The sequence below is a fragment of the Aythya ferina genome, assembly GCF_964211825.1.
Source record: "Aythya ferina genome assembly, chromosome: 1".
NCBI classification, from domain to species: Eukaryota; Metazoa; Chordata; class Aves; order Anseriformes; family Anatidae; genus Aythya; species Aythya ferina.
The window spans coordinates 76,705,247-76,726,076 of record NC_140296.1 but is presented as its reverse complement, the minus strand read 5'-3'; the positions used below and the strand labels follow the sequence as shown (position 1 = coordinate 76,726,076).

Genomic DNA, 20,830 nt, shown 5'->3' with positions numbered 1-20,830 from the left:
CCCTGTCCCTAGCCACACTGCTTCCTGGCTTGCCTCTTCACACTCCTCCTTCAGCTCAACAGCATCCCTAAACACCAGCCTATAATTAGTATAAATTAGCAACAGGGGTTTCTTCATGCTCCTTTTTAGCACCCTCCTTGCCTTGTGCCCCCACAGGGGATATGAGAGCAGGAGGTGAGCTGCTAGCACATCGAGTTGGTACTCAGTGGGTCTCCATGCTGGAATCGCAGGAGCCTGGCCCTGACTTAGTGCACCTTTGCTCTGCCAAAGGAGCTTGATGTAAACATCCTCGTGCACCGCACTCAGAGAAGTTTAAAGCCTGCTGAAGACAAATGGGTACCTTTTATTGGTACGTTCTCACTTAGGTGTATTTTATTTAATGCCTTTTGAATTTAATTTTGGGCTTTTCTACACATAAATTTAAAATGCTCTAATGAAATCTGTTTGTAGCAGTTCAATCAAAACATGCTAGTTTGAGTCCAGACAGGGCTACAGTATCAGTCTTCCTGCTGCAGTGTACAGCTGATATGAATGTTGAGCTCCGAGGAGGGCACACCTTACGGACATGGCTTAATTCCCTTTTACCACTAAACACCGTTGTTTTTTTTTTCCATGCAAACTTCTTGGTCTTCAATATCTTCTCTCATCCTATATGCAAAGCATCTCTGAATTTCAAAATCTTTTAAAAGAGTCATGTCTGGAAGCAACTTTTCCCCCTGCTTGGTTACAGCTTCGACCTTCACTTCCCATGTTGGTCACAAAATGTAGAACTGCCTCTTTAAAAACAAACAAAAAAAAAGTTAGTGAGTGCAGCTTGCAGTGATTTTTATGTTCTTTCACATTTTCCTGCCACACTTCCTTTATTTTTGTCTGTCATTAGGTTAATTGTAATTTCATCTGTCATTTTGTTTATCTTTTCTGTGCTATGCATACCAATGGCACTGCATAAGGAACTGTTCAAGTGTGTTTATGTTAATAACAACAAACATAGAAGGGATTGTTCTATGTCAGGTGCTATCTTACAGTATCCCATTAAAAGAACAGATTTCCAGTGAACACTGAACACCTGTTTTTCACATTCTTTAGTAAATGACTAATGTTTATATACAAAGAGAAGGTGACATCAATTGCAGACTGTAGCAGCTGGTAATCACATTGCCGAACCCTCCCAAATGTTAGCCAATTAGCAAAACCAACACTTTTCTTTTCGTGAATTCCAACCTTCAGCTTCATTTACTTGCAGCTAACTCAAATATTATGTGCTGTTACATATAAGTATAGGATTACAGTCCAAAAAGCATTCTGTAGCCACTTCCCAGAACAGAGTGTGCCCTATAGACTGATACCTAAGGTGGAGTTATCGTCAGATTTATCTCGATTGTCATCACAGAAGACTTCTCCATAGTTTATCAGAGAAAGAGGAGAAAGATCCTGTATGTAAGTGATGGGTAGCCATGTGAGATCCCTAGAGGAGGAGCAAAGCCAATTCCCTGCCTCACTGGGATGGAGGGCAGGCGGAAAGAAGGAGGAAAGGAGATACTTCCACTGTTTACAGCAGAAGAGAAATTCCAGCTTGCACATACCAAGACACAGAGGCCTGACAAGACATAATGAAATTCCTCCTGCCTCAGGAGTCCATGTCAAATTGATCTTTGAGAAGTGTTTCCATAAATACATTCCATGAGGAGAAGGTGAAAAGTATTCCTAATCTTCCCAAGAAATGTGCATGGAACATGAGAATCTGAACAAGTATTTCTATAGGGAAGAATTTTCCACTGAAATGAAAATCGGGACAGCACACTTAACACCGTCAAGACGCCTTTAGTTTAGAGGGAAACAGATTTTCCATAATCCTACCTAAGTGATGCCAGGGGCAAAGCTAGTGGCATGAGTCACAAACCACAGCCTCCAGTTTGCCTGCTCATGGTGCTGCAGGTTAAAAGCCAACGCAGAAAACCAACAGAGAAAAACCAGCTAACTGAAGGAAATCCCTTGTATTACAAGGAAACATTGAATTGCAATCTTCAGGAGTCTTTAAAAAAGCCGAATAGCCCAACAGTTTATTATGGCAGCACTGAAGTGAAAACCAATGCATTAATAATTGTCATTATATATGTGCTGATTAAAAGCAAACCAATTTAATTACTAATATGGATTGTGGGTTTTTATTTCCTGCCTGTAAGAAAAAAAAATCTTCTGAATGTGTTTACTATATTGGCCACAGTCCTACAAATTCTTTAACAAGAACTTTACTCTTTCATATCTGTGAAGCTGCTCACTCACATAGCATACACATTTTGCTGACCAACACTTATTTGAAATTTATGAACAATGAACACAACTTTTACCTATTTCTTTGTTCTGTCTGTTGACCGGATTCAGTATTTCGTGTTACATATTTAGTCATCTTTCATTTATTTGTGTTTACTGAGAGCTGTCTATTTATAAGACTAAAATCTTTTCCCCAGATTAATATTCCTTAAAGTTCCTTCTTTCCATCTCAATCTATTTTGGAATGCAGGCCTAGACTGAAAACTTTCAGCCAGGAAAAATGTTTATGCCCGTAGGCAAGGCACAACACATACCTACGTACACACAAATGCTCCCTCTTGCAGCACAGTATTGCAATTTGTTTCTAGTTCTGTAGGTCTTTATTAGAAAGAAGATTTATGGGTAATGCTTATCCAAATGAGAGCTGTCATGAGAGCATCTAAGACAAATCAGGTGTAGCCCCATTCATTTTTTCAGCAGTACTAGTCTTGCATAGCTAGTTTTTCCCCTCTGTCTTCTGTCTTGTATTACTCTATCAGCGTTACCTGCTCAGGAGTTTTCCCCTCCATCTCAGTCGAATCTTCTGTTTTTCATTTGGATACAATCCTGGGAGATGGAACATTAGGGAACATAGAGATGTAGTTGTCCAATACCAACATCTAGTCAAAGAAAACTACAAGCTTCTGGTCAAAAGCAGCTGAGCACCAATCAGCCTTAAAGCTTTTGAAAAATCCCAGCCCAAGCAGTATAAAAGCAGAGTGTACTGTGCAGTTAGGCCCCCTGCCCAGCTTGCTTAAATCGACATGAAATGACATCAACTCAAGTACCATGTAGTTAAATGGTAGAGCAAGGGGCAACCTATGCCTTTGATTGTGCTAAGATTTCTGCCTTGTTGTGTTATCTTTGTTCTTCAATATCTAAGTGTCTGAGTCCTTCTGAATGTTTAGAGCACAGTTTTAAGTGGATGTTATATCTGACTCTTCTACCTACATACCTTAATGGTAGATATAAAAGAAGAGAGAACATAAAAAATCAGGTGTTTCCTACCTTGTCAAGGCTCTTTCTAGCTGCATCTGTGAGAGAAACAAAAGTTATTTTTAAATAACCCCCTCCCCTCCCACCAAAAAAAAAAAAATGTCCAAAGGAATGAAGTCTTTGCCAGAAGACTCCACTGTTTGGTTTCCTGTTACTGGCATAAGAAAATTCAATTAATGTTTTGCCTTGAAACAGAACCCAAACATCTCATCACTGCCCATCCAGGCCCTGCTCCAGTTTGGTGTTATTGACCAGATGAAAATGTGAACACCCTGAAATGTTCATGAGAGTTTTGCATGTGATACGTAAAGCAAGTTTCTCAGTACACACTTTTATGTTATCTGCTTTCCTAAACTGTCAGAGACAAGGCAAAACTGTGGAGTGGGGATTACCAAACAATGTTAAGCACAAGAAAAATCAAAGGGAGAAAGGAGAAAAATGTCACTAACAGAAGGAAGCTGAGGTCTTCAGAAGACAAAGATTGTCTTTCTGCCTTAAAAACTGACAAAGCAAAAAGCTTTCAATAACTCTTTTTTTTTTCCCCCACTTTATTTATTTATTTATTTATTTATTTATGTCACAATAGTATAATTTAGACATAAAAAAGAAATGATGTGGAGTAAACATACCATTTGTAATTACATTTATCATGAGAGTGACTATCTCAGCCCAGGCTGCAGTAGACAGTGGTCTATCTTGGTGCCATACTCATCTACAGTTTCTGGGAGAATTAAAACAGAATAAAGGTCTAAGATATATGGGACAGTGATGGTCCTATAATAGACAGAATCACACAATCACAGAATCATCTAGGTTGGAAGAGACCTCCAAGATCACCTAGTCCAACCTCTGACTTAACGCTAACAAGTCCTCCACTAAACCGTATCCCTAAGCTCTACATCTAAACATCTTTTAAAGACCTCCAGGGATGGTGACTCAACCACTTTGCTGGGCAGCCCATTCCAATGCCTAACAACCCTTTTGGTAAAGAAGTTCTTCCTAATATCCAACCTAAACCTCCCCTGGCACAACTTTAGCCCATTCCCCCTCGTCCTGTCACGTGCCAGGCACGTGGGAGAACAGACCAACCCCCACCTCATTACAGCCTCCTTTAAGGTATCTGTAGAGAGCGATAAGGTCGCCCCCGAGCCTCCTTTTCTCCAGGCTGAACAGGCCCAGCTCCCTCAGCTGCTCCTCGTAAGACTTGTTCTCCAGACCCCTCACCAGCTTCGTCATCCTTCTCTGGACTCGCTCAAGCACCTCAATGACCTTCTTGTAGTGAGGGGCCCAAAACTGAACACAGTACTCGAGGTGTAGCCTCACCAGAGCCGAGTACAGGGGGACGATCACCTCCCTAGCCCTGCTGGTCACACTGTTTCTTATGCAAGCCAGGATGCTGTTGGCCTTCTTGGCCACCTGAGCACACTGCTGGCTCATATTCAGCCGACTACCCACCATCACTCCCAGGTCCTTCTCTGCCTGGCAGCTCTCCAACCATTCTTCTCCCAGCGTGTAGCTCTGCTTGGGGTTATTGCAACCCAGGTGGAGGACCCGGCACTTGGCCTTGTTGAACTTCATGCAGTTGACCTCAGCCCATCGGTGCAGCCTATCCAGATCCTCCTGCAGAGCCTTCCTACCCTCAAGCAGATCGACACATGCACCTAACTTGGTGTCATCTGAGAACTTACTGAGGGTGCACTTGATGCCCTCATCCAGATCATCAATAATGATATTAAAGAGGACTGGCCCCAGTACTGAGCCCTGGCGGATGCCACTGGTGACCAGCCTCCATCTGGATTTGACTCCATTCACCACAACTCTTTGGGCCCAGCTACCCAGCCAGTTTCTAACCCAACGAAGCATACGCTAGTCCAAGCCATGAGAAGGCAGACCTGTACTTCTAGGCTTCTTTCCTGGTATAAGAAATTCAAACCTTGGAAATGTTATATTTGATTTTGCCCTGTGATAGGTACATAGTAGTACCTTCTCTTGTAATATGGAAACATATGTTTTTCAGGTAACGCTAACATGCTTTTACCATGCCATAGTTAGTATCATGCAGTGCAGAACAGAGTAAGCACCCTAGGAGGTCTCCAACTCAATGCAGCGTGCCAGTATTGCATGGTTCAACAAGATTTATGGTCTCAGTCCTGTATAACTGGAGTCAGCTGAATTTCTGAAAATGATTTTCTAGAAACAGTAGAACTTTATACTCAGTACAGTATGACAAAATGTATTGATAGGTCAGAAACATTCTGCATTGTCAGGGGAATCTTTACTCTCCTTCTAAATTTGATCTCAAGAAATACTTTGTAAACATTGATAATAGTGATATATATATATATATTTATGTTCAAAGGAAAAAAAATACTGCTGAAGTCTTCAAAGTTTGTTAAACTATTTATTATTGTAGTGGAAAAAATATACTGAGTAAACATCACTAATATACCCTGCACCATATGCTGCAAATATTCAATGAAATTACACACGGATTTGAAAAAAAAAAAAAAAAAAAAAAAAAAAAAAAAAAAAAAAGTACCTGCAAATAGATGAGTTAAATGACTAAATGACTGAATTTACAAGAAAAAGGCCTAGAGGGATGTAGAAGGTTTATCACGTATATCCCTCACTGAGATCAATTTTCCAGCACCTAAGCCATGAATATCCTGAGAAACACTTAAGAAACTTCCTCCTGGACACCCCCAGTGGTGCAGCTGTGTGCTGTCTCACCTTGCCCTGTTCATGGTATGCTCAGGGGGTGAGGGTACATAATTCACCTGAAAACCTGCCTCTCTCTGACCTTACAGTCTGGTCTCCGTCTACTGTATTTGCAGGCAGTGGGAGGAGGCAGATTTTTGAGGAAAATGATTAGGAGCTGGGCTTCCAGATTAGGCTCTTTCTATGAATTACAATGAGAAGTGCTCTGTCTCTTGTTATCCAGAGGAAGGCCTGGGCAACTGAACTCCTTTGAAGTGTGTGCACGTGCGTATGCGTGCGTGCATCTCTCCCTCTTCTTCTCCATCTGGTCCAAAGAAAGAGCCCCTTTCTTTCCCATGCAGACCATCTTCAAGGCCTGAAAAGGGAGAAAGAAACCGCCATAAAGGCACTTATTTGATCTCAGTGGTGCATGCTGGAAATTTAGTGCTTTATTAAAACGCCGGTTTAGCTGCCAGAGTACTGACGCGGAAGCTTAAATACACCTTCCTTCATGCAAGTCTTCGTTGCCGAGGCATAAATGAAGGCGTCGAAATTAAAATGCTGTGTTCTAGGAGAAATATATCTCCCGAAGAGCCGTTTAGGGCCAGGCTGGGGGCTTTTCTCTATCGCTCAGCCCCCCGCCGCAGGCCCCCGTGGGGAACAGAAAGGAGCGGGGCTCCTTGCTCCTGGAGGGGAGCGCGGCTTGGCTCTGCTGCCCTCTGCTGCCTCTTGTACAGCACGGCACGGCACACCTCCGCACATCGCAGCCCAACACAACACAGCACGGCACAGCACAGCATACCAAGCCACACAGCACCACACCACACCATGGACTAGCACACCCCACCCTACCCCTCCACAGCATCACCCCATCCAGACCCCAGCTCCACTACAGCACCGGCATAAGCTCCCGACTTATCTTTACTAAAAACCTAACTATGTGTCACATTAAATATATTTATATATCTTTTTAAATGACAGGTCTTGTCTTGTTTTGCAGCCCTTTGAGCAAAACAACTCTTCTGAGCCTTCAAACTCCCTTCTGCACGAGTTATGAATGCCATAAAGCTGCGCCTGCCCTGCATCCCAAAGGTGCTGTTATTGTGCCAGGTCTTCAAATCCTTCTGAAATTTTCCACAGTTGCCACATACGTAGCAGTAGCCATGAAGTTAGATGGATGAGGAAAGAGCAGTGAACTCTCAAAGCCCTTAAAGCTGGTGATTGGCAGTAAATATGCAGGTATGGACATCACCTGGCCCTTTATATATAGCACAAGGCTCATTGCAGAGCATGTCAGGGCCTCTTGAGGATTTCAGAGGCTTTTTTATTGGCAACGGAATGCTTGCAGCACCCTGGATGACTTCACAGCGATGCAGCACACCCCTTGTTTCAGGTCTGTACAGCCCTGCTACAGACTGGGTGTATTTGGTGCATATTTGGGGTGACTCTTCTGATTTAGCCTTTTCAAAAATTAAGCAAGTTCACACTTACCAAAACCTCTCTGCAATGCAAAACAGTGTTGTTTATCATATACAATGTATGTGACTTTGTATTGACCTGCATATTTAAAATAAAGTTTGCCATGTTCAGAATATGTCAGGGTAATTACTCATGCATGTTGGTGCCCATCTGCTGAACTCCCAGCTAGTTTTCTTGCTGAGTCATTTGCAGGCGTGTACCCTCTCTCACAGGTTCAGTCAAAGGCAAGAAAATGGAGGGCTAAAGCTACCTGTTTTTTGTAGTATTATAAAAACTGGGGTTGTGACTTGGCTGCAAAAAGAAGCTAGGCAGGTGCAACGGGCTCACAACCATACTGTCTGAGGTTCCTTGTGCTAAACAATCCTCATGTCAGCTATATCTTGGATTTTTCATAATCAATCAATAACAATATATTACTGTCAAAGACAATTTAATGAGATGCTGAGTCTGAAATGTAAAACATCACCATCCATTAACTGTAATGATGTAAAGGCATTCAGTCTTTTATTGTTCTTACATGCCCACAGTATCTGACTGGAATTTAGTGAGGTCAAGCTAACGTGACGATGAGCTACGAGATACTGTACTGCAGGAGGCAGGAGGCACAACACTCTACTAGAGTACACCCAAAGCTGAATTCTCCTCCCAGTTATATAGATGTAACACCTGTGTTACAAATGACAGAATCTGCTTACCCACGGTGTAGATATATTCAAACATGTCACGTGAAGAACTTTGATAAATGTAATAGACAGAAAGCTAAAGTTTTTTAAGGCCTAAAACCAAAATCGTGTGAGGTGCCATTCCATCCTCTGCCAACCACAGGTACCCTTCACTTTGATGTCCTATTTTCAGAGATTTCATGAACCTTCTGCTTTAAGGATACAGTTTGAAACTGACTAGCAAAACTAAAGATAAATATTTTATCAATGAATTGTTAAAAGATCCGTGTTAGCCCTTACAGAAGTACAGCTTTGCCATGGAAAATAGCCGGGATGTGAAAGAGGCTGGTGTCAGGTTTTTGTTTCTTTTAGAAATACACAATCTTTGTCGAAGACAGTCCCAGAGCAACTATCACTAATGAATACTTTCTCTGAATGTCATGAATAAATCCATAACTCGAATCCACAGGGAGGACAGGTTTGTGCTAAATAGGCAGAAATCGTTTTCTTTTTTGTCGTTTGCAAAAGCCCACATTTGGTTAGATATTATATTGGCCATGTAGAGGAAAAAAAAAAATGCTGAAAAATACAGTGCATGTGATAAAACCAACTTTAGAGAAGGAAAGGAGTGAGTTCTGGGGTCATCCAAAATGAGCAAGTTGTGTGTTTCTCACCCACAAAGATTTAATGATGTCTGTATTGAGCAAGAGCCCAAGACTTTTGTGACCAGGTAGGCCACTCCTGCTAAAGCCCCAGACTCAATAAACAAGATCCACCCACATCTCTGGAATACCCTAAAATCCAGCAGCTGTGGACAGAGCACATTTGGCTCTCATCAAGTGGATCCGGCCCATCACAACACACAGTGACGGCTATTTTAAAAAATGCAAGCAAAGATGTTAACCACCATTTTCTGTCATAAGAGCACATTTCTTTTTCAAGTGGGTGACCTGTGTTTGAGGCCCTTCTTATCTTCAACAATGAGAGAGATTCTGTGGCTAGCACTGCTGCTGAGTCCCCAGCTGTGCAGCCCAGCTTTTCTGTGTGATCCAAGCCTTGCGCTTCTTGCTGCTGGTGACCTCCATTCAGCAGAACGAACAGAGGAGGAGGATGTCCCTGGAGTTTCCAAACATTTAATACTGTGAGCTATTTCGCTCTGTGCATAAGGTTTCAGAAAGTGTTGTGGGTTTTGTTGTTGTTTTAACTCTGATTGATGGGGAACATTGAATTTTATTCCCATTCACTGTGCTGGGAACAAAGGTGTAAGAACTCAGTTTTCTGGGCCTCTAAAATTCACACATCAGGGCATATTAATGTGTGGGCATCCAAACTTGTGACTGAGACTGGCATCTAGACATTCTTCATCCTAGCCCGTGTTTCTAGTAGGTAAACCAAATAAGTAGTTTCAAGAGCATGTAGCAATTATGAATTATTGCTTGATTTCACTCCAGTGGGCTGCATGGTTTGTGTTAATATTTTAATGTTGATGTTTAACCAGAAAATGATAAACTAACTTATTTAATAAACATTGAAATAGTTAGAGGAGATAGATTTGCATTAAAGGGAATGTGGCAAGGATCCATGGATGGCAGTCTCAAATCAACAGTACCGCGGTTGTATGTGAGGTTTAAAACATGAGACTGAACTATTTTAACAGGGATCTTTCTTTTTTAACATCTTTGCCTAAATTCATAAGAAGGAGACTATCTTTCATACCTTTCATGAGCATAGAAACTCTCTCAGTCAAGATCCACTCCTTTTCAGATTTTACAACTTCCTTCTGCAAGAATCCCCAGGCTCAAGTCAGTTATTCCTCTCAATAATAACCTGCCAACCTTTCAGTCTGAAGTAGTACAATTTGGCCCATCAGAAATACCAATAATAATATTTTTTAAAAAAGAGATAATGAGCTCACATGCAATACAAGGAAAATATTGTTTGTCAAGTGATCAGAAAAGGGGATTCAGATAACTAGAATGGGCATCACAAATTACATGGTTGCTTTTTATCATAATCCTGTTACCAGCTGCTTACCTTGAGAAGGCTGAACGCAGGTTAGCAGTTTTTAAGCATGTGTAACTTTAGTTAATTGGTTTCATTTTATGATGTCAGCTGATAATCTTTTCCCAGTGATGATTTGGCAAAAAGAAGCCTGTCCTAAAACAAAACTGGTATCTGTAGCTACTTGCTCACTAGTCACCCTTAATGGCATTAAATCACTGATCCTTAGTTCAGCCGTCCAGGTGTTGTATGAACAATGCAAACAATTTTCTGAGCACTTTGCAGACATGAATGCATCTCCTAGCAGCTCCTGTCTAGCCATTGCACAGAGATTAGATCACTTACCGCAGGAGCTGGGTAACAGCATTTTTGTGGTTCCTAATCCAGACTTTGGTCACTAACACCAATCCACCAAAGCAGACTGATACAAAACACTTGCGATTTGTAAAACCTTGAAAGCAGAAGCTGCTCTTGTCAATTCTATCCACTTTGCTGTGAACTGTTTCTGCTTTAAAAGAGGAAGAATTATTTTTCATTGGGACTTCTTGCTCTCATTTACTTGCCAGCACTAAACTCATCAGGGAGAGCATTTGTAAGCTCTCTCTGAGAGCTGTGTTAACTTGGGCTTCCTCTGCTGGCTTTTCAGTAACAGAACGTGATTTCTAAAATTTTGTGCAAACAATGGATTAAACTAGCTTTGGGGTTAAATCTTCCTGTTGCAGCGTAGTTCATCAGACTGCAGTGAATGGACTGTGGTGAAGAGACAAACAAGGCTGAGAGCAACTAACATGGACATACCTTCTCAGGATGAAGACAAAGGTAGCCAAAATAAGTTGTTGGTTATACAATTACAAACCTATCTAACTCCAAAACTAATTTCCAAGCAAGACTTTGATAGGTCTAAGCAGATGAATAGTAATACAAAGACAGGAACTGCCAAGGCTCATGTGTGCTGCAAAATATGCTTCATATGTCTTATATAAATCTGCAGTCATATGCATCCTCTCCATTACCAGATGTACTGACTCTAAGCGCTCCAGGTTTGTGTTAGGTTCTCAGTCAACCATGAAATCAAAGCCCAGCTAAATTATCTCTCTGTGTAGCTTACTATTTTTGTCTTCCTTATGAATCTGAATTTCTGAAGTAAAACTGTCCATTCTCATTTTCTGTGTAAAACACTATACCAGGTTGAATTCTTTATTTTCTGTAGCACCAGACAGATTTTATCCTCTACTATTCCCTGTCTTTGTTAAACCACCTTTCTCTTTCCCTTTCTGCTTCTCTCATCTTCATTCACATTTTCCTGTCTGGTTCACAGTCCTGTCCTCAGTGACTCACTCATCTTTCTTTTCTTACCCCTTACTAACCTTTTTCTTATAATCCTTCCATTTGGTGTTGCCATTCTCATATACCTCTCATGGTTTCTCCTTTGTTCCTCATATGTTCATTTATTCTTTTATCTCACGTTTAATCTTCAGTTTGCATTGGGTGTTTAGACAAGAAAAAAATCTTTTTGATCTCTTAAGGCAGAGCAATGGCCATTCCAAAACATTGTAGTTTTGGCTAAGGTCATTTTAAAAGAATTTTAGGTTTTTATTGTTGTTGTTGTTGTTATATTTTCTAGAAACATGATGATTTGCAAATAGGAAAAAAAAAAATAAAAAATAAAAAAATTTGGTGGCATGGACCTCTGGATCTCATCTGCTCCAAAACCCCTGATAATTTTGGATTTAGATCAGGCTGCTCAGTCCAGGTATTGATGTCTCCAAAAACTGTATTTTTGTAACCTCTCTGGGAAGCCTGTTCCAGTGCTTACCCACCCTCATGGTGAAAAGACATTCCTTTTATCTTGTCAGAATATCCTTACTGGTATCAGTTCCCTGTTACACCACCTCTGTGCACCTTAAAGAAGGGCTGGGCTCCATTTTCTCCACCAGCTTTCACCCAGAAGAGGAAAAGGGCAGCACAACTCTCTTGGCCCTCTGTTCATAGGACTGAGGACACTGCTCCACAGCCCCTCCAGGTATGCCACACTCCAGCCCACTGGCTGGGGAGCCCCTCCCGGTTTGGTATCATCCACAGCACAGAAAGCAATTTTTTGATAAGAAACACAATTTCAGCCTCATTGGACACACAGTTAGGAGTTGGCTACCTGTCAATACGGATATGTCTGATACATTTCAGTTTCCAGCACAACATTTCTATTTTCCTTGTTCACAAAAGGCATTGTATTAATAATACATAATTTTTACTAAGCAGGCCTTAAATATGTCCTTCATTTATTAAAAAATAATTTTAAAAAATCCATCAATGCAATAGATTTTTTTCTATACAGTTGCTTTTGTGCTTTCCATTGTCTGACCCCTCTTCTGCACAGATATAGCTAATCATCCAGTGACACAAGGAAATCATATAAGTTAATGGTGAAAATTACTTTAGCTTTAGTAATTCACACAATGTTTTTTATCAGACATTGCATTTTACTATATAAATATTTTAATTCATTGTAATCAAATTAAATTATTTTATTTTAATAGATTATAGGTTAAAATATATTGTAGCTTATATTGCATTACATAATTTATTTAAGATTCATTGTATATATTCACATCAGAAAATATTTTTAAAAATTAAGGCCAAGTTTTCTACAAACTGTCAAGTTTTTCTTTGTCTTAAAATGAGAAAATGTGATAGTCCTTAGACAGTCACATTGCACGTCAGAGCTTAGCTGTTTTAGCTTAATATTAAAGAACAATCCTGCAGGCTGCTGAATACTTACCTAAATTCCACATGAATTCCATGATCAGACTTCTGCAAGACCCACATTTCAGGCTCAAAGCTTAAATTTTCTTTTCACACTTAGGTTCACTTTGCTTACACCTGCTCCAGAGTACTTTGCTGCCACACAGACGATGTTTTACTGTAATAAAACAGATTCATAATGAACTGCGTGGTCTCCAACAAGCAAGCTCTGCTTTTGTCAGGAGCAAGCTTTTCTATTCAATAATAACTTCGTTTAGACTACTGCTGTTTAAATGTTCGTGTTAAAGCTTGTGAAATTTGTAGCTAAAACTCCTCCTGGAACAGGGCACAGGTGGTGCCAATGCGTTCTTTGAATGGTTTGATGGCCAGCCTTGTGAAAGAGAGAGCAGCACCTGATGGCCACCTTGGAGGCCTGGACTGAGCCGGCCTGGAGACTGGAAGCCACCAGCTTTGGTGACATTCTGCATTGGCTTCGCAACCATTTGGACTATGAGCAAATCAAGCAAAGTTTACCATGTACAGCTGCAAAATGTAACTCTCAGAATTCCTGGGCTATCACTGGAAATGAGGCTATTTATAGAGAGATGTGCTGGCAGATATAAACATTTCTCAGAAATAGCAACAAGAAGATAAAGCTTTAACACTCTTGCAGCTAATCTCATGGGTAAGTTCATGGGGTATGTGTTCTCAGTCTGCAGTCATAGAAAGACAGGATGAATTGGCATGTGCTGAGCTCCTTCCTGCCAGAGGTTATTATACTAGTTAATTTTAAACCCTTACATTAAAAAGTACAGCCGTTTCTGCAATCCCATTTTATTCCTATCATAGGTTTTTGTTTTGTTTCTTTTTTTTTTTTTTTTTTTTTTTTTTTTTTTTTTATTCAGAGCTACACTGATCATTGTCTGTCCTCCTCTATGATGCAAGACAGTATTTCTGCATGAATAAGGGCAGGTTACTCCTAACAAGGTGCCATCAAACAAAGCACCCTTTATGTGTTTTCTAGTCAAGAGTCCATTGGTACATCATTTGGTTACAGTAGGCAAAATTCAAGTAAATTAGCACTGAATTTACATACATCTGTAAAACAACAAAACCCAGCAACATACAAAGCAAAGCCTAGTGCTGAGCCCAGCGCTGTGACAGACCTATACACACTGGAGGAGAAGATGGAGGTATTGCTGGTATGCCACCCTCAGTGCTGCATGCAGGAGATGACCCCCAGCATCCTGCCCAGCCTGCTTAACGCCAGCCAGCTGTAGGTAGCTCTTCTTAACCAAACAGGGCACAGTCTGGTGATCTCTGTGAAACCCCTCTCTTTTCTCCCTGCTTTTGCCTCTTTTCTTCTGTGACACCCTTCTTCTGCCTCTTCTCTGTTAGTAACATTACAGACGGCTTCACACAACCAGGGGACTTCTGCATCTCTGAGCACAGCCTCAGAAAACAAGCAAAATGCAGTGGTCCAGCTGACCTATTTCAGTGCCTTCTGTGGCTCCTACCATACTAACCTTTAATGTACTTAATGCCATAACTTTTTGTGGCTACTATCTTTAGTTTACAAATAGGAATCTGTCATAAGGAATCACTATGGGCCAGATTTTACACATATTTGCAAAGCATTGAGATCCACTGCAAACAATTATTCTGAAAGCTGCAGAGGGACAGCTAGTAGGCTTTTCAGTACGACTTCTGAAAGTCCAGTAAGTGGATGGCCACATCTTTAAACGAGCAAAGCACTAGAAATGTGGCTTTAAGTGATTTGAAATTCACCCCAAGATCTAGTCCTTTTTCTTTTGACCATGGCTAGCTATTGGATATTGCACAGTTCTTCCAAGAGTATAAAGATAAGAAGCTGTTTCAGCCTGTATTTCCATCATCCTCATGACCCTGCAAAATTAAAATAATTCCAGTTCCACATATAGCTCTTGTCTTTGAAAACTTTTTTTAAGGGGAAGATGAAACGTATCCAAATCGGCCAGTTTATTCCCATACCTTTGATGTGTTATTCAGCAGTATCACTGTTATTTCCACTCTCTTCACCAAACTGAATGTTTCATTTCCAGTTATGTTGTCTTCTGTTGTGATAAGGGATTTTTCCCGTCAATTTCACAAAGCCAGCAGCTGCAATATACCTACACAATGGATGCAATGCCTCTGGTTTTCAATTTCCCACATGAATCATGGAACCATAGAATTGTAGAATGACTTGGGTTGGGGGGACCTAAAGACCACCTAGTTCCAACCCCTGGCCATGGGCAGGATTGCCACCCACTAGATCAGGTTGCCTAGGGCCTTGTACAACTCGTTCTCGAACATCTCCAGGGATGGGGCATCTACAGCTTCTCTGGGCAACCTGTTCCAGTGCCTCACCACTCTCTGAGTGAAGAATTTCCTACTACCCTCTAATCTAAATCTCCCCTCTTTTAGTTTAAAGCCATTCCCCCTTGTCCTGTCATTATCTGTCTGAGCAGATACGTTCTTGAGTTTCACTTGGGTCCACTTCTCCAGTCTGTCCAGGTCCCTTCAGATGACATCTCTTCCTTCTGTTGTATCAACTGCACCACTCAGCTTGGTGTCATCTGTAAACTTGTGGAGGGTGCACTCAATCCCACTCTCTATGTTGTTGATAAAGATATTAAACAGTACCAGTCTCAGGACAGACCCCTGAGGGACACTGCTCATCATGGGCCTCCACCTGGACATAGAGCCATTGACTACCACTCTCTGGGTGGTCACCTTCAAGCCAATTTCTCATCCACTGAATGGTCTACCCTTCAAATCCATCTCTCTCCAATTTGGAGATCAGGATGTCATGTGGCATCATGTCAAAGGCCTTACAGAAGTCCAAGTAGATGACATCAGTCGGTCTTCCCATGTCACCTGATGCAGTCACTCCATCACAGAAGGCCACCAGATTGGTCAGGCAGGATTTACCCTTGGTGAAGCCATGCTGGCTGTCCCAGATCACCTCTTTGTTTTGCATGTGCCTTGATATTGCTTCCAGGAGGATCTGTTCCATGATCTTCTCAGGCACAGAGGTGGGGCTCACCAGTCACTTGTTCGCCAGGTCTTCCTTTCTACCCTTTTAAAAATGGGAGTGATGTTTCCTTTTTTCCAGTCACTGGGGATTTTATCTGATTGCCAGGACTTTTCAAATATGATGGTGAGAAAGGCTTGGCAACTCCATCAGCCATTTCCCTCAGGACCTTGGTATGCATGGCATCGGGCACCATAAACTTGTACTTGTTAAGTTCCGTCAGGTGGTCTTCACTTACACTGGGAGGGACTCTGTTCCCTCAGCCCCCACCTACAGATTCAGGGAAAGGAGAGACATAGGAGGTCTTACTGGCAGTGAAGGCTGTGGCAAGGAAGTTGTTGAGTACCTCAGCCTTCTCCATGTTTGTCATTACCAGTTCTTTCTCATTCATCAATGGGGTTACACTCTCCTTGGCCTTCCTTTTCTGAGCAATGTACCTACAGACTCCCTTCCTGTTATACTTTGCCTCCCTTGCCAAGCTTAGTTCCATCCATGCCTTGGCTTTCCTGATCCCACCCCTGCACACTCAGACAGCATCCCTGTCCTCTTCCCAGGCCACTTGTCCCTGTTTCCACTGCCTCTACGTTTCCTTCTTGTGCCTCAGTTTGACCAGCCATCCATGTTTTCTACCTTGCCAGCTTGCTTGCTTACACAGGGGGATGAAGAACTTTTGTGCTATAAGGAAAACATACTTAAAAAGTTGCCAGCTGTGTTGAGCTCCTTTGTCCCTGAGGACAATGTTCTATGGGATCTCATCCACTGGATCTTTAAACAGGTGGAAATTTGCTCTTTGGAAGTTCAGAGTCCTGACTTTGCCCTTTGCCAGGCCAGTATTCCTTGAGATCACAAACTCAACCATGGTGTGGGCCATGCAGCCCAGACTGCCTCCAATCTTAACCTCTTTAATAAGAGGTTAAGGTTCATCTGTATTGGTGAGCACCAGCTCCAGTAACGCTTCTCCTCTGGTTGTTTTTTCTAGTACCCGGACCAGGAAGTTATCCTTGATGCACTCCAGAAGTCTCCTGTATTGCTTTCATATGCATTCTCTTCTACTTACAGTATTTTTTCTGAGGCCATTTGGGACAGACTGGGGGAGCAGGTACCTGGCAATATTTTGAGAATGTTAATTAAAAGCAGGATGTAACTTTTCTCAAGTGCCACTTTATTCCATAATGGGTCGGCATATTCAGCTTCCATAAAACAGCTTGCACGTCAGAAACCTTGAAGGGTGTTGGACCATTTAAAACTTACATGCTTCTTCAAAATACCATTCCAGGTATTTATCTTGTGCTTAGACCTTTCCAAATACATCCCAAGAGAAAGGGGGTAACGTGGCTTCCTGTGAACTGGATCTTAACAGTCCATACTGTACCCCATTCCAAATGTGCCAGTATTTATTGGTGTTTATTAGTTTTCTAATTTTGAGATGAGATTAACTTAGGTTTTTGTGATTGGTGCATAGGTGGTTTTGATAAAATGATTGGCAGCCAATACACTTTGAAGTACCATGCTAATTACTGAACGTCACCATGCAATGTAAATAGAGTAAATATCTGAGTAGTGAGAAGGGAATATCTTGGTTGAAAAATACATTTTTATGAGCTGATGCTGGATCTGACAATACAGATTTTGACAAGAATGAAAGGAATTCCAGTTCAGCTTTGAAAAAAGGTATATTTTCACAGAGAACATGTCTCTTCTGGGAACCTTTAATTTAATGTACATTGGTTTCCTATTTTAAGAAAACAATTTACTGTTAAAACACTATGCCAGCTAGACTTATATTTTTAAAGCAAAAACTCTTTGTCCTGAAGTATTTTAATGGCCTAAAGAGCAGGAAATTGCCTGTGACATTTCAGTTTTTCCATTCTAAGGGAAAAATGGTCCAAGACCTAAAAATAGCTCTCTTGAAAAACACCCTTACTCTCATCATTGTAATATACCATAAGCCATGTGACAACAAAGACATTTCTTTCTGAGACTAGCATTGTTTTTAATAAACTAAAGAACTTAAAGTCAGCAATTAAAATTGTCTACATGTAAAACTGCTGATGTGAATAAAAAATTTTGTTTATTGACTTAACCCAAATAACGTTATGACCTACTTTACAGTACAATGCCTCTTGTTCCTTCCTCTTCCTTAACATTAACTCAAATGATATTAGTCACAATTACATATTCACCTGGGAATAAAATCTCATAGTTCTATTGGCCTGTTTTACCATTAGAAACTTTTCAGATTCTCCCACTATTTAAGCATCCATTTTTGAGAAGAGTATTTAACACATTTTGGTCTGTGGCAATAAATAGATGGGTAAGGTAAATAGTCTGCATTAATAGGGTTAACAAAATGTTTTGTTTGATACAATAGTGCCAAGGAGTATGTTCTGCAAGTCAGAGATGGATGCCTTATCATTGTGTCTGGATATCCAGCAGATTTGAAAGAGAGTCTGGGTATTTAGATCAGCCCCAGCAGTGCATTCAGGCATGTGAGCTAATCACAAGACACTTGTTTATTGTCAACTCAGAAAAAATAAAGCAAGGCTGGTTTGTGCATATAAACTGAGGCCAGCCTGGAGACATTCCTAGACAGGGTGGAACCCACAGAGCGAGCAGCGCTGTCACTGGAGATGCAGCAGGTCCGGGTCTGCACTGAAGCTGAAGATGTAGCTTCGCTGATACGATCCCTTCCATAGTGAAATTTGCTTGTTCTCGCCCCTTTTCTCTGTCCCTCAAGGCTCTGACCACACAATCCTGTCTTTGCACCGCAGCTCACTGCCTGTCCTCAGTTGTGCTACTACAAATTATGGCAGGGAGGGACAGGCTACAGAGTAGCTCCCTAAAGTAATCTAGATTGAAAATAGCCTTCCAGAAAATTTTTGCACTTTTTGAGTTTTAAATCCAAATCATTTCAGGTGTCAGATTTTGTAGGCAACCCTAAAAATAGCTGTGCAAACCCAACTGAAATGGTAACATACTGAACTACTGAAAGGTAGCTTAACTTTTTTAATTCTCTAACTAATGTATCATGAAAGTTTGCACAAAGAAACCTTGCCTCCTCTCTTGTGAAGAAACAAATACGTTACTTTACTTTTCTCTAATTACAAAATCTTAATGAATGTAAACATTCACTAGAATTTTATGAATTACACAGCCTGGGGGAATCAAGATTAGACAGACCTGATCCCATTGAAACCAATGGAAGTTTTGCCTCTACCTTATTTTCAGCTAAGATTTATTTTCTCCTATCTTTTCTTCAGGGAAGGACTGGAATTTTTAATATCCTCTTGTATTTGACTATAAACCACAAGTTGTTATATATCAAAGTGTAATCTGGACCATGTAACTACTGATAGATGCCTGCATTAGAAACCTTGGAAGCACGGTGGGAAAGGACATCAACAGCTTCTCCTAGATCATAGCCACAGACATTTCTATGTCATGCACGGCAGTATTTATCTAAATTTATTTTTAGTAAAATGTAATTTTGAAAAAGGACACGTACCCTTAGGTAATCTATTTCAGTGTTTGGCTAGGGATTTTCCTCAACACCTCATCTACACATATGACCCATGACAAATGTTTTACAATCGCATATCAGGACAGACCAACAGAATCCCTGGTGGAAACAGCTGTGGCAGCAATGCAAAAAGTTGGCAGGCATGTGATGTTGCTTTCTCTTTAAGCCAAGATGAGTAAGTGTGAACCCAACACAGTCATTTAGTAAATATAAATAATAAATACAACTGGGGTTGTATTTACATATGTGAATTCAAAAAAAAGTTGTGAAAACACTAATTTTCTGTTAAAGTTCAAGTTCCTTGCCAGGAAATATTGGTCTTTTATTAGTGTGGGGAAATGCTGGCATAAACACATGGATACATCTTTTTTTTTTTTTTACAACAACAAGATAAAATCTAGTATCATTGTAAGCGCTGTGGGAAGAGAAAACAGTTCCATTGACCTGCACATTTAAAAAGAAAAATGTCAATGTAGTGTAGGATGTTTAACAGACATGAAACTAGAAACAATATTGAATAAACAAAATATCAAATCATGCACCTTCACTGAAGCACTGTTTGAAAGTGCTTTGCAGCACTGCAAACAACCCAAAGATAAACAACTGCATCTCATCAATCACTAATGGTGAGATAGGCTACCATTTCAGAAAAGATGGGCAGACCAGAGAGGGAATGAATGTGCTGTAGGGATTCTGTGTAGGAAGTCAGTAGAGCAAAGACAAGACTGTGTGGAAGATGTAGAGAATAAAAATGGAATGCTCTAACAAGATGAGGTAGTAATAAAGGACTAACTTGCTCATATCTATGTGTTTCTAATGGGTTCATTTGGGGTGAAACTTAAGGCAGAAATGAACAAGAGCAGTCTTGGTGGGAAAAAAAAAAAAAAGCGATATTAACCAGGATCCGGGGAGAAAGCAAGCAGTAGACAGAGGAGCTGCTGTAATGGTTTAAGAACTTGGACAGTTACCTTTCTTCCTAAAAGTAAGAAGAGGAGAGAACTGCAAAAGGTTGAGGTGCTTGGCATTCTCTCTCTCCAAAATTTAAAGACAGCAAAAGTACTCACCATGAGTAACAACCACAAGCAATATGAATTGTCTTGCTGGCATTTTACATTATACTGTTATGTACAATAAGTTACTTTTTTGTTTGTTTGCTTTACATTTTCTTTTCTTTTTTTTTTTTCCTCCGAATCTATGAGAAAATTAATAATTAAAACAGTAAAAATAAATTGCTTAGATTCTTGTTGCATTTCTTTGAAACTGCAATCACTTTTTCTGGAACCTGTTTTCAGTAATCATCAGATTGTCAGCACTGTCTGCTCATCCCTCCCAACCTCTTTATTTTTGTTTGTTTGTTTCCTTTATTGA

General features: G+C 40.7%; 1 long non-coding RNA gene across 1 annotated transcript; it reads right to left on the bottom strand.

Moving 5' to 3' along the window:
- Nucleotides 1-608: 608 nt before the first annotated feature.
- Nucleotides 609-13,208, bottom strand: LOC311429656. The gene is made up of 5 exons (XR_014688329.1): nucleotides 12,925-13,208; nucleotides 3,936-4,027; nucleotides 3,319-3,344; nucleotides 2,817-2,877; nucleotides 609-776 (listed from the first exon to the last, which is right to left on the bottom strand). It is a non-coding gene; the product is annotated as an uncharacterized lncRNA (long non-coding RNA).
- Between the last annotated feature and the right edge of the window lie 7,622 nt (nucleotides 13,209-20,830).